Source organism: Monodelphis domestica, chromosome 3 (assembly GCF_027887165.1).
Source record: "Monodelphis domestica isolate mMonDom1 chromosome 3, mMonDom1.pri, whole genome shotgun sequence".
NCBI lineage: Eukaryota > Metazoa > Chordata > Mammalia > Didelphimorphia > Didelphidae > Monodelphis > Monodelphis domestica.
In genome coordinates this window covers 77,102,710-77,116,695 of record NC_077229.1, presented here as the reverse complement: position 1 = coordinate 77,116,695, position 13,986 = coordinate 77,102,710, and the positions used below count along the sequence as shown (strand labels likewise).

The following is a 13,986-nucleotide window of genomic DNA, read 5'->3' as shown; positions in this document are numbered from 1 at the left end:
CCAAAGGAATAATGAACTGGAGGGATTCCATGTGAACTGGAACAACCGTCAGGAATTGATGCAGAATGAGAGGAGCAGAACCAGGAGAACATTATATACAGAGATTGATATTTTGTGGTACAATTGAATGTAATGGACTTCTCTACTAGCAGCAATGCAATGATCCAGGACAATTCTGAGAGACTTATGAGAAAGAATGCTATCTACATTCAGAGGAAAAACTGTGGGAGTAGAAACACAAAAGAAAAACAACTGCTTGATCACATGGGTCGATGGGGATATGATTGGGGATGTAGACTCTAAAGGATCACCCCAGTGCAAATATCAATAATATGGAAATAGGTCTTGATCAATGACATGTAAAATCCAGTGGAACTGCTCATTGGCTATGGGAGGGGGGTGGGAGGAAGGGAGGGAAAGAACATGAATCATGTGACCATGGAAAAATACTCCAAATTAAATAAATAAACTTAAAAAAAAAAGAAACCTGGTCCAACCTTTGAATTATTTTTGTTGTGACAGTTCGATTAAGAAAGTAGCCTCCCTTTACATGTAATTGGGTTAAAACGAGAGAAATAAAATTAAAAGGAAGGAAGGAAATAGTCTTTTTTTCCCCATGGAAAGAAAAAAATATACCTGGACATTTTTGACTGTTTGCCAAAATTGTGTTTTGACTGGATGAGGGTGTGTGAGTCAGACGTCAGTTTCAGACATACCCTACGTGCAGGACCAAAGGAACTCAGGCCAGGCCCAGGTGATGCAATGAGGGTGCCCTCAATTACCCCACCTCCACCCTAGCCCTGCCCCTGCCCCCCACCTTCCTTCCCAACCTGAGCAAAATTAATCCTTAGCAAGATTAAACTGGTTTTGGCATAGAGTCTGTTTATGTACATTATAAATTAACATGAAGTGCTCAAGGGAAATATTTTAATGATGGGAATCAGAGCCTCATTTATATTTCCATGGAAAATTAGTTGTATTGGGATAGTTAAAGGGAAACATTGAATTGTTGCTTGCCTTCTCATGTGTGGGTCATAGCTGCTCTTAAACATTCTTATGAGGATAAGGGAATGTGTTTTACTTTGCGAATTAGTTGGAGATAGAAATTATTCCAAGCCTCAGCAAAATGGGCAAGAAAGCAGGGACTGAGAGAGTCAGAATTCTGGGAAAAGGAATGAATGGCAACATAGAATCGAATGTCAAGGTAGGAAGGGCCCAGAATACAAAGAACATTGAATTTCAGAGTTGGGAGGGATTTTAAGAAGTTAAGAGCTCCAAGGGACCTTACTTAGAACATGGACCATAGAACATCAGAGTTGGAAGGGACATAGAACATTGAATGTCAAAACTGGAAAGGACCATAGGACAGTCTATCATAGGTAGAAGGAATCTTAGAACAACGTCACAGCTATAAAGGCCCTTAAAAAGCATCTAGGCCAAGTCCTTCATTTTACAGAAGGGAAAACTGTAGTACAAAGAAGGGAAATAATTTGTCCAAGATCACATAGTGAGCTAATGGCAAGATTAGAACCCTGTCTCCTAGCTTCCCAGTTTTTCTCCTAAACTACTTTGTCTATAAGTATTAGATAAAGAACATAGGAAAGCGAGGGGTTTGGGCAATCCTATAAAACTTCATTAATTCAGGCTTCATTGATTCCAAATTTATGAGGATTCTATAGAGCTTGGCCTGCACTTTCTCTCTGAATTCCTTGGAGGAATGCCTTGATAGGTGTGTCATCAAGATTTCAGCAGGAATGTTTAAACCCCTTTAGAGCCAAAACTATTTTCAAGAGCCCCCAAATGTTTCATGTGTAGCCATCAGTTGGTTATTAAGTGATCTGTTCATTGCAAGTTACTCTCACTTAAATAGATCTGTGATCTCACCAGTTTGCTCCCCTTCATGGTATAAATCCCAGCCTATCTATAACTGTTCATGCTGCTCTATACTTGTCAGGGTGCTCCAGAGGGAGTCCACCCAACAGACTGGGGGCTTGACTTTTTTTTTAAACCCTTACCTTCTGTCTTGGAGGTAGAAGAGTGGTAAGGACCAAGCAATTGGGGTTAAATGGCTTTGACCAGGTCATACAGCTGGGAAATGTCTGATATCACATTTGAACCTCCTGTCTCCAAGTCTGGCTCTCCCACCACAGAACCACCCAACTGCCCCTGGGGGCTTTACTCCACTTTGGAATTCATTCTGTGGGAACTACTATAGCATTCAGGCTGTGCATTTATTATCATTATTAATAATATTATTATCATTCTTTCTATTTCTAGTTCTCTGTTATTGATATCATTTTGTGTACACAACTTAAAATGTATCAGACACTGTTGCCTTTCGACACCATCATGGGGCTCTTTATTGCCTTTTGGTTCTTTTAGTTTCCCAGAGATTATGGGATACCTTTATTTTATTCCAATGACAAATTTCCACATAAGTTTTGCAAGATTACATGATTCATGTTGTCTTCATCCCCCCTTTCCTCCCCCTTCCCAGAGTTGACAAGTGATTCCAATGGGTTATACATGTACTCAAAACCTGTTTTCCATATTATTCATTTTTGTAAGAGTCATCTTATAAGACCAAACCACCAAATCCTATGCCCAAATAAACAAATGATAAATCATGTTTTCTTTTGCATTTCTACTCCAATGGTTCTTTCTCTAGATGTGGACAGCATTCTTTTTATAAGTTCATCAGAGTTGTCTTAGATCATTGTTTTGCTATTAGTAGCAAAGCCTATTACATTTGATCATCCCACAAGATTTCCATTACTGTGTTTAATGTTCTCCTGATTCTGCTCATTTCACTCCACATCAGTTCATGTGGGTCTTTCTAGTTGTTGAAGGGATTTTTTTTTTTAAACCCTTACCTTCTGTCTATCTGTCTATCACTCTATCACAGAAGAGTGATAAGGGCTAGGCAATGGGGGTCAAGTGACTTGCCCAGGGTCACCCAGCTAGGAAGTGTCTGAGGTCATATTTGAACCTAGGACCTCCCATCTCTAGGCCTGGCTCTCAATCCACTAAACCACTCAGCTGCCCCCTGAAGGGATTTTCTTAATCTCTCCCTCTGTCTCTTTAAGAGGCAAGAGTGCAGGGTTCCTAAGTAGAAGAGAACTAGCAGGTGCCATTTAGCCAGAGCTGAAGATTCCATTACCTAGGAGATGAGAGAGTGAAAGGAAGGAAAAGTTGGCAGTTTGAGGTCTTTTGCCTCTGGACCTTGAGGGAGCAGGAGCTCTGTCAGCTACTGACAGTTGGAGGATAAAACCTTATTTAAGGAAGTGGTGGGTGGTGAATGTTAATTTATTAGTATAGATAGGTAGTTCGTGAATAAAGTTTAGGTCGAGTAGGTTAGATTAGGACTGGCCTGGCCAGGCAAGAAGCACCTGTCCTTGAAGACAGAGTAGATTTTTTAGAAATTTTAGATAGTATTGGGAATTTAGGTATACTCATAGGGTATTAGAATAATAATCTCTCCTTTCTGTTTTCTATCCGTACTTCTCAAATTAAGTGTTTTATCAAACTGCTCTCCTCACTTTCATCAAACTCCTACCATTTAACCCGTACACAGTTCTTATAGAAATCCATCAATTCATCATTCCTTTCAGCACAAAAGTATTCCATCACCATCATATGCCACAGTTTGTTCAGCCATTCCCCAGTTCGGGGACATCCTATGGGATACTTTTGATATGCAGGCATATGGCATCATCAGAACAGAGCAGTGTGAAAAAAGAGATTTTACAAAAGAAAAATTGCAAACCACTAAGACAAGAAAGATTTATTAAGCACTTGCTATGTGCCTGGCACTGTGCTAATTGTTGGGAGTACAAAAAAAGGCAAAAAGGCAGTTAGTCCCTGACCTCAAGGAGGTCACAGTCTTAACTGAGGAGAGAACATGCAGACAACTAATATACAAACAAGAAAAATTCAGGATAACTTGAGGGCAGGCTCAGAGGGAGGACGTTAATTGTTGTTTTTTTTTTTCACTACAGTGCTATATTTATTTCACAAACCATGTACATGTATCACTGAAGACAGAAGGCATGCTGTACTTTTCATTATTGAAACCTGAATTGTTCATTCAACTATTTATTGAGTTTAATGTTTAATTTTAGTCAATGGTCATATATTTTAGAATCTAAGAGGGAGATGATTAAAGAAAAAAAAAAGTAAAACCACCTATGATGACGTTGGGCTTTTTTCTTTTGGCTTTAAGCCCAGCCCTGAAACAGAAAGAATACTGCACTGAATTCTGGGATATGGGTTCCTATAAATGATGCATTAAGTCATAAAGGAAACAGATGCCAGAAGAAAATGGTGGGGGAGGATGTTAGTATTAAGGGGGATTGGGAAAGGCTTCTTGTAGAAGTTGGAATTTGAGTTGAGACTGAAAGAAACTGGGAGACAAAGATAAAGAGGGAGGAATTCTAGGGAAGAGAGAGGACAGACACTAAAACATAACTTCCCAAGAGAGAATATTTTGTGTGAGGAACAGCAAGGAGGCCTGTGTCACTGGATTGAAGACTTCCTGTATGTGAGTGAGGTATAAGAAGACTGGAGAGGTAGAAAGAGGCCAGGTTATAAAAGGCTTTCAAAGGCAAACAGAGGACTTTGTATTTGATGTTGGAGATAACAGGTAACCAGAGAATTTATTGAATGAAGAGGTAATATCATCAGACCTAACCTTTAGGAAAGTATTTTGATAACTGCCTGGCAGATGGACTTATGACAGGGAGACCATCCAGCGGGCTAGTGTACCAACAGTCCAGGTGTGAGATGATGTGGGCTGGGGTGCACCAGGGGATGGCAGTATCAGAGGAGAAAAAGGGGCCTCAGAATTGTCGGTGACTTGGAGGATGTCTGCCCCAGGCACGTGAAGACTTTTCCCCCAGTGGAACAGGCAGATGAGAACAGTTTGTTCCAACAGACATGAAGGCGGCTGAAGCAGGCTCCGGAGTGCTTGGAGCTCAATCAGACATCAAAGAGGCCAAGGTCATCCACTGCATCTGAGGCCGTGGCCTGCCAATCTGACTTTTGTTTTGCCACTGGACTTGGATGACTCCGGAAGAGAGACTGAGGCTGATGACATTGTGCAAGTCTGCCTCCCTTAAATCCAATTTAGGCACGAGTCAAAAGACATCACCAGTGATGCCATTAGGCCAGCCAAGTCAGGCTTTGAACCCATATCTCTACTTCTGATCTGCTTCTCTTTCTCCTGCTTTATGATTCTACTACAAATGCTCTCCTGGTCCTCATTTTTCTCTTTATTCACAATGACCCCATGAGCCCCACTTTCCTTTCCTTTTCTTATTGGCTGTTCAGTTGTGTTTTTAGTCATGTCCAACTCTGTATTTCCATTTGGAGTTTTCTTGGCAAAGTGGTTTGCCATTTCCTTCTCCAGCTTATTTTACAGATGAGGAAAATGAGGCAAACAAGGTTAAGTCTCTTGCCCAGGGTCACAGAGTTAGAATGTGTCTGAGGCATAATTTAAACATGCCTTCTGAATTCTAGGCTGGGTGCTCTATCCATTGCACCATGGTTCTAGCTACCTGAACCACCAGTGTAGAATATTATTTATGCTGTCAGAGAAAGTCACTAAGCCAGTTGGATTTGTTTAATTCTTTCTTTGTTATAAAGAAAGACTGATTATAAGGAGGGGTTATTGGGAAATGACCATGGTTTAAAAACAAAAGACATCCATAATTTTATTTTTTCAAACCCTTAACTTCTGTCTTAGAATCAATACTGTGTATTAGCTCCAAGGCAGAAGAGTGGAAAGGGTAGGCAATGGGGGTCAAGTGACTTGCCCAGGGTCACAGGGCTAGGAAGTGTCTGAGGTCAGATTTGAACTCAGATCCTCCCATCTCTAGGCCTGTCTTTCCCCTAAATCCACAATTAAAAAGCATATTCTGCATTTCACAGAATCTAAGAGCTGAAAGGAATCACAGAGGCCATCTAGAGTCCAACCCAAATCTAATTCACATCCTCAATCTGTTGTTTGTGTTTGAAGACCTCCAAGGAGGCTAGATAAGATCCACCATGTAGTCCTAGGGAGGCTCATTCTACTTTTAGGTAGCTCTAAATGTTAGGAAGTTCTTCCTGACACAAAACCTCAACCCCTTCTATAACTTACACCCATTGTTCCCATTTCTGTCCTAAGAAGCCACATCCCTTTTTCATATGGCATTCCTTCAAACGCTTCAGTTCATTTCAGTAAGCCCAAGTGTATACTTTGTACAAGGCACTGAATATACAAAGAAAAAAAAAAAGAATTAGTCACTGCCTTCCAGGAGCTTCCATTGTACTGAGAGAGGGAACACAGTATGCACTTACCTTGATACTCTGATGCATCTACGGTCTCACTGATATGAGTGTCCTTTCCTCCTGGTGCCCAGTGCTATCTTTGCTGTCTCATCCTCTGCAGTGCTTGGCCATGTTTCTCATCGTCCACCCCATTGTGTCCAGGGCTGTCTTTTAGTTCTCTTAATATTATACAGAAGCTAGTGACGCTTGATAAGGAAATACAAGATATTTTGAGGAAAGAAAAAACTAACAATTAGGGTGAGGGACATGAGAGAGGAAAAAAAATCAGGAAATGCGTGAAGGCAGGTAGTACATTTCCTCTAGGAAATTAGAGGAAGTAATATAGGAAATGATAGGAAATGATATGTTTCCTAAAGGAAACATATACTCTTTTTAGGCGAAATGTCCCCAGTTTCTTTAAGCTAATCTACTTACGGTATGCTCTCTAGTTCTCTTTCAGCCTTGGTCATTTTCTTCTGAAAATATTTGAATTGGTCTATGTCCTTCCTGACATATGGTACCCCAAAATAAGCATAGTATTCCTGAGCCCAGTAGAATATACACCAATATATCTCCTTCATTCAGAACCCTGAATCTCTCAGTTCAGCCTAGAATTGTATTAGCTTTGGGAAAGGCCATGGCACATTGGCTGGCTCATATTAAATCAACCAACCAATCAATGACACATAGAAAACCCAGTGGGATTGCTCATTGGCTGGGGGGGTGGGGCGTAGGGGTTTTATTGTAACTTTGATTTTTTTTTCAATTACACATAGAAATGATTTTTGATGATTGTTTTCTGACATTTTGCAATTCAGATTCTCTCCCTCCCTCCATTTCCCCCTCTCCCTGAGGTGATAAAGTGTCCGATATAGGTTACTCTAGTGAGTTCATGTAATACATATTTCCATATTCTCCATGCCATGACAGAAGACACATATCACACACACAATAAAAAGCTCATAAAAGAAATAAAATGAAAGGTGGCATGCTTTGATATGCAATCAGATTCCAACAGTTCCTGTCATCCTGTGGGATGACATTTTTTGTCATGAATCCCTTGGGGTTATCTTTTCTTTAATTGAAATTTTTTATTTAATTAATTTAGAATATTTTTCCATGGTTTCATGATTCATGTTCTTACCCCACCCCCCACCCCCATAGCTGATGTAAATGTATCATTGATCAAGACCTATTTCCATATTATTGATAATTGCACTAGGGTGATCATTTAGAGCAGGGGTCCCAAAACTTTTTACACAGAAGGCCAGTTCACTGTCCCTCAGACTATTGGAGGGCCAGACTATAAAAAAAATTATCTGTATACCGCTGTCTGGGATAGCGGAGGCTGCAGCGCTGGCTGTGATGAGCCTGTCACACCTTGCACAGGCCCAGCACTGCCACCACTATACCAGGCAGCAGTATACACAGTGTGGAATCCCCAGATCACCACTCACCATGCTGATGTCTTCCATTGTGCAGCCACATAATCCTTTGCGCGGGCCCCTTATTCTCTCAGAGCAAGGCGCCACCCAAAGAATTAGGTCACCAGAAGTAGAACTGTAGGTGGGCGATGCTGTGCTTTGCGGCACTGCCACATACAATGCTCCTCTCACTGACCACCAATGAAAGAGGTGCCCCTTCCAGAAGTGTGATGGGGGCCTAAGGGCCATAGTTTGGGGACCCCTGGTTTAGAGTCTACATCCTTGGGGTTATCTTGAGAACTTGTTTTGCTGATAATGGTTTAGGCCTTCACAGCTGATCATTGTATAATACATTGTTCTCCTGGTTCTGCTCACTTCACTTTGCATCAGTTCATGTAAGTCTTTCCAGGCTTTTCTAAGTTCATCCTGTCTGTCATTTCTTATGGTACAATAGTATTCCATCACAACCATATCCCACATCCTATTCAGCCATTCTTCAACAAATAGACATGCCCTCAGTTTCCAATTTTTTGCCACTACAAAAAGACCTGTTAAAAATATTTTTGTAGGGGGCAGCTGGGTGGCTCAGTGGATTGAGAGCCAGGCCCAGAGATGGGAGGTCCTGGATTCAAATCTGGCCTCAGACACTTCCTAGCTGTGTGACCCTGAGCAAGTCACTTGACCCCCATTGCCTAGCCCTGACCACTCTTCTGCCTTGGAACCAATATACAGTATTGATTCCAAGATGGAAGGTAAGGATTTAAAAAAATAATAATTATATATATATATACACATATATATTTGTATTAGTACGTCCTTTTTCCCTATCTCTGATTATTTTGAGATATAGACCCAGTAGTGGTATTACTGGGTCAAAGGGTAAGTATAATTTTACAGCCCTTTGGCTATAGTTCCATATTACTCTCCAGAATGGTATATTAGTTCACAGTTCCATCAGCAGTGTATTAGTGTCCCAATTTTCCCACATCCTCTTCAATATTTATCATTTTTCTTTTTGGTCAAATTAGCCAATCTGATAGGTGAAAGGTAGTTTTTGCATTTTAGTCATATGAAAAAATGCCCCAAATCACTACTGACTAGAGAAATGCAAAAACCTATTATTTTTATGAGGTTTATTAAGGATTATTAGAATCAAGGATACAAGGGTCATTTTTGTTATATTCCCTATCTTGTTTGGTCACAAATTCTTTTCTTATCCATAAGTCTGGCAGGCAAACTTTTTTGCATTCCCCTAATTTATGCTATCAGTCTTTATTTCTAGATCAAGTATCCATTTTGACTTTATCTTGCTGTATGGTTTGAGATGTTGGTCCATGCCTAGTTTCTGCCATATTGTTTTCCAGTTTTCCCAGCAGTTTTTATCATTTCTTCCCCCAATAACTTGTATCTTTGAATTTATCTACCACTGGGTTACTATGGTCATTAATTACTGTAAAAATTAAATTAGTATCTAGTAATATTATTTTTATGAGGTTTATTAAGGATTATTAGAATCAAGGATACAAAATAATAAACACGTTTGTGCCCAGGACTGATTAGCCCCTTCAAAGCTTACTTACTACATCATCGCAATGGCTGAGCAGAGAGAGAAGAAAATAGAAGAGGTGAGGTAGGCTTACTGCCAGTTAAATACCAATTGTGATCTCACCCAGGTGGAGACTCAGGTGAGATTATAGGGAATTCTGGGGAAAATTCTGGGAAAAAAAATAAAAAGAACTTCTGGGGATTGAAGTCTAGGGTTCAAATCTCCATTTTTACATTACCCTATGTTGATTTCTTAACCTATTCCATTGATCCATGTGTTCTATTGCTTAGCCAGTAGCAGATTGTTTTGAGGATTACTGCTTCATAATTTAGTTTGAGATCTAGTATGGCTAGGCCTTCTTTCCTTTGTTTTTCATTAATTCTCTTGATATTCTTGACCTTTTATTCTTCCAGATGAATTTTGTTCTTATTTTACAAAAGCTCAGAAATTATGTAGTCTAGTTAAACATTCATTAGATTAGTGAGCACTGATGACATTAAAGTTGGTATAGACACACTAGAGATATAATACTTGCCAAAGGTTGAGCAACTATAATGCTGCTCATTTTCCTAGTGCAAAAGAAGGTTGTTCAAGTCAACTTACCTGTTTTCCTGACAAAACAAAAACAAGGATTGGGGTGGGGAGTGGTGGAGAGAAGGGAAAGCACTCAACACCAACCTAAATGCTGCTCTTCTTAACCACTCTGGGGCAGTGTTCATCAGGACTGGGCCCATGGGGTGCTTAGTCCTGGGGGAGGGTAAATTAATTTAGGTGGGATTGTCATTTTAATTATATTGACTTGGTGTATCCATGAGCAACTGACATTTTCCCAGTAGTTTAGGTCTGGCTTTATTTGTGTGAAAGGTGTTTTGTAATTGTGTTCATAGAGTTGCTGGGTTTGTTTTGGTAAATATACCGTGAGGTGTTTTATATGGTCTACGTTATTTTAAATGCAATTTCCCCTTCTATCTCTTATTGCTGTACTTTATTAGTGACAAACAGAAATGCTGACAATTTGTGTGGGCTTATTTTGTTATCTTGAAACTTTGCTAAAGTTGTTTATTTCTATTAACTTTTTGGTTGATTCTGTGGGATTCTTTGTGTTTACTATCATATCATCTGCAAAGAGTGAAAGTTTTATTTCCTCATTGCCTATTCGAATTCCTTCCATTTCTCTGTCTGTTCTTATCCCCATAGCTAGTGTTTCTAGTGCAGTATTAAACAGTAGTGATGATAATGGGCATCCCTGCTTTGCCCCTGATCTTTCTGGGAAGGGTGGCCAGACTGGTTTTGAAGTGCTCGAAATAGCCCAGGTAAGAGGGGACAGAGACCCAAACAAGGGGGGCTGCAGGGTGATGTCTGTTAGGCTGGTATAGAGAGGAAATCACCAGACCTTGGCCACTTGATGGCTTAAGAGTTGGTGGTGAGGCACAGCTCCCACTGAGGTTGTGAGCCTCAGGCTTGGCAGTGCTGCAGAAGGGACTTGATTTTCTGATTCTGTTTCCTCCAACCTTTGGGAGAAACTAATGGGTAAGACTCAGATCTACCTGTCAGCTCCAAGAATACTCTCAGGGCTTAGAGCAGCAGTTCTTAAACTGGGGTCCCAAGAATTGTCCAGAATTAGGTTTCAAAAGATGACTTGATTACAAAAATGAATGGGAATAGGTTGAGGGACAACACATGTAGAACCCAGTGGAATTGCTTGTTAGGTTTGGGGGGTGGGGGAGGGAAAAGGGGAGGAAGACCACATAAATCATGGAACCTTGGAAAAATATTTTAAAAGTAAATAAATTTTAAAATAAAATGAGGCAGAATAAAAAAAATTGTCCAGAAAAACTCCCTAATGGGTATGGCCTTTATGTCGGAAGGATCTTTTCACTACTGAGCGGAGCTGGTTGACAATTGGTTCATTGAACACCACTGGGCATGGCATCTCAGCCAGGCTGGTTAATGAGGCAGATGGCTTCTCTAGTCTCTGCTTTCAACATTTATTTTTTTTTAAATCCTTGCTTTCTGTCTCAGTAACAACTCTTAAGACAGAAGGGTGAAGGCTAAGCAAACAATGGTAAATGACTCACCCAGGATCACACAGCTAGGAAGCCTCTGAGTTCACATTTGAACCTAGAGCCTCTTTCTGTGGCCTGTGAAGACTGGATTTGGCTCTCCCCTGATTGTAACAACAAGGTACTTAGCTCTTCCTTGATTGTGAAGATGAAATTGTAATCCCCTGTCTATTTATTGATTTAATCCCCCAAAATATAAGCGCAGTACTTAAAGTTGAGTGGGAAGATCTGCCCTTCTTAGATCTGATCACCAAGGGTGTATAAATCTCCCACTTAATCATGAGGTGGGAGGTCTGTGACCCATGTGTACCATAGTGGGTAACAAATTAGAATCGACTAACTGCCTTCTGGGCAGTCCTAGAGCAGAGCATCAGCTGTGATTGGTAGATGTGGAAGTGAGGCAGGAAAAAAGGTCTTTAAAAGAAAGAGACAAGGGCCTGAGGGAGGTTGGTCTTCTGGGAGTTGTTGGTGATGGGTCTTCTGGGAGTTTGAAAGGTCCAGACAGGAAATAAGAATCCAAATAAGGATCACTATGGGGGGAATGGAGAGAGGGGGAGCGAGCAGTGAGAATAGACAAAGACAAGGCTTTCCCCCCAAAATAAAGAGACAATGATTGGGATAAGAGCCAACATTCGTGCAGTTTACTAGGCACTTTTCATCCTCTCCTGAGCCTTATCATAGCCCTGTGAAGCAGGTACTCCAAGGATGATCATCCCTATTTTTTGGAGGAGAAAAATGAGGTCCAGACATATATTTTTTAAAATTTCATTCTGTCTTCGTATCAGTTCTTAGACTGAAGAGTGGTAAGGGCCAAGCAATGGGGGTGAAGGGACGTCACCCAGCTAAGGAAGTGTCTGAGGCCAAATTTGAACCCAGGACTTCCCATCTCCAGGTCTGGCTGTCTGCCCCAGAAAGATTAAAAGAGACTTGTTCGAGGTCACACCACCAGTAAGTGTCTAAGGCAGGACTTGGATCTAGTCAGGGTTCCTTCCCCCAGGGTGCATCACCTCCCACACACTATTGTCTGGTCAGTAGGAAGTGGGGTGGTGGTGGTCCAAATCAAGACTCTGGGACTGAGGACTGTCCAGTTCATGTTGCTCAGATCACTGACTGGTTACTTCTATTTTGGGTGCCTCAGTTTTCCCTCCTGCAAAATGGAAAAAGTAAGCGTACCCCTTTGGTAGGAGGGTCATGAGCTTTAATTAATCTGAATTTATAAATCAGTTGGGGGTGAAAAGGAACCTGGAAATACAAATCATTGCTTTTCCTCACACAGAATAAAGAAGCAACTGAAAACACCCTTCCAACAAATGCACAATTGTGGGCAGAATGTTGCCTTTGAACAAGCCCATAAAACAAGCTGCTTTTCTTTTTTTTATTGCTCTCTGGTCTCAGTTTCTGTTTTATCCCAATAAAGACAAAAACGTCATTGCTTTTATATGGCAGTTTTCTTCCAAGAACTTAAACCTTTTAATAAACTATAATTGATTTGTACAACACCCAGTGAGATAATTAAGTGTTATTATCCCCATTTGAGATCAGAGAATGTCAGAGCTAGGAGGGACCCTAGAAGACAGCAGAAAGAACCTTAGAGAGTAACCCTCCCATTTTACAGACAGGGAAACTGAGTCCCCCAAAGCAAAAAGGATTTGCTGAATATTAGAAGGTGTGAGGCAGCTAGGTAATGTCAACATGGAATCTGGAGGCCCCAAACTTGTAGCCTGGTGAGATCTGGTGAACCTCAAGTTTTAGGACAAGCTTGTAACTTGGAGACCCCAAAGCTTGTACTTGCACCTTGTTTCCATGAGGATCCACCCTGAAGGGAATCTCAGGTGAACAGTTTCAGCCTGAGTGGTGGCCCCCAAGTTAAGTGACAATCCCCATCAGGTGGGGCCAGGCCCAAGCCAAGTAACTCTTCTTGTCTCCAGAAGCATCTCCCACTGTATCACACACTCCATTTGAGGATCGAACTCAGGGCCTTCAGCTTATAAGACTGCCTTCTGCACTAAAGAGTCACTTGCTAAACTAAGATTCCTTTCAGGGTGGATTCTCACAGGAACAGGGAACAAGTACAAGCTTTGGGGTCTCCAACTTACAACTTACAAGCTAGTTCTCAACTTGGGGTTCATCAGATCTCACCAGGCTATAAGTTTGGGGTTTCCAGATTCTATGTTGACAGTAATAGTGGACTAGAAGTTGGGAGGTCCTGGGTTCAAATCTGGCCTCAGACCCTTCTTAGCTGTGTGACCCTGGGCAAGTCACTTCACTCCCACTGCCTAGCCCTTACTGCTCTTCTGCTTTAGAACCAATGCACAGTACTGATTCTAAGACAGAAGGTAAGGAGTTGTTTTTTTTTTCTTTTTAAGTGGCAGAATCAAGACCTTGGAATCTAGGGTTCCCCCTGTTTATATTGCTTTCTTCTTAACATTTTTTCTTTTGAAAAAAACTTTAGAAAGGATAGACCAAGAAAGTCAGGTGACTGTCCCCGTGTTCCCTGTGGGGAGCCACTAGTCCCCACTTCTGGCCTCCACTGTTTTTAGCTGAGAGCATGGCAGAGCATGGGAATAGCATGAGTATGAGTCTAGCCCAGGTGTATGTCATTTGGGGGGGATTTTTATTAACTCCTCCAGAAAATAAGAGTCAA

The 13,986-nt window shown here is 41.1% G+C and overlaps 1 protein-coding gene across 3 annotated transcripts in view; it reads left to right on the top strand.

The window, feature by feature from the left end:
- The window catches only part of JSRP1 (junctional sarcoplasmic reticulum protein 1), an 81,959-nt gene that overhangs the window by 38,379 nt on the left and 29,594 nt on the right, over window positions 1-13,986 (top strand). The gene's annotated exons all lie outside the window — the stretch shown is intronic.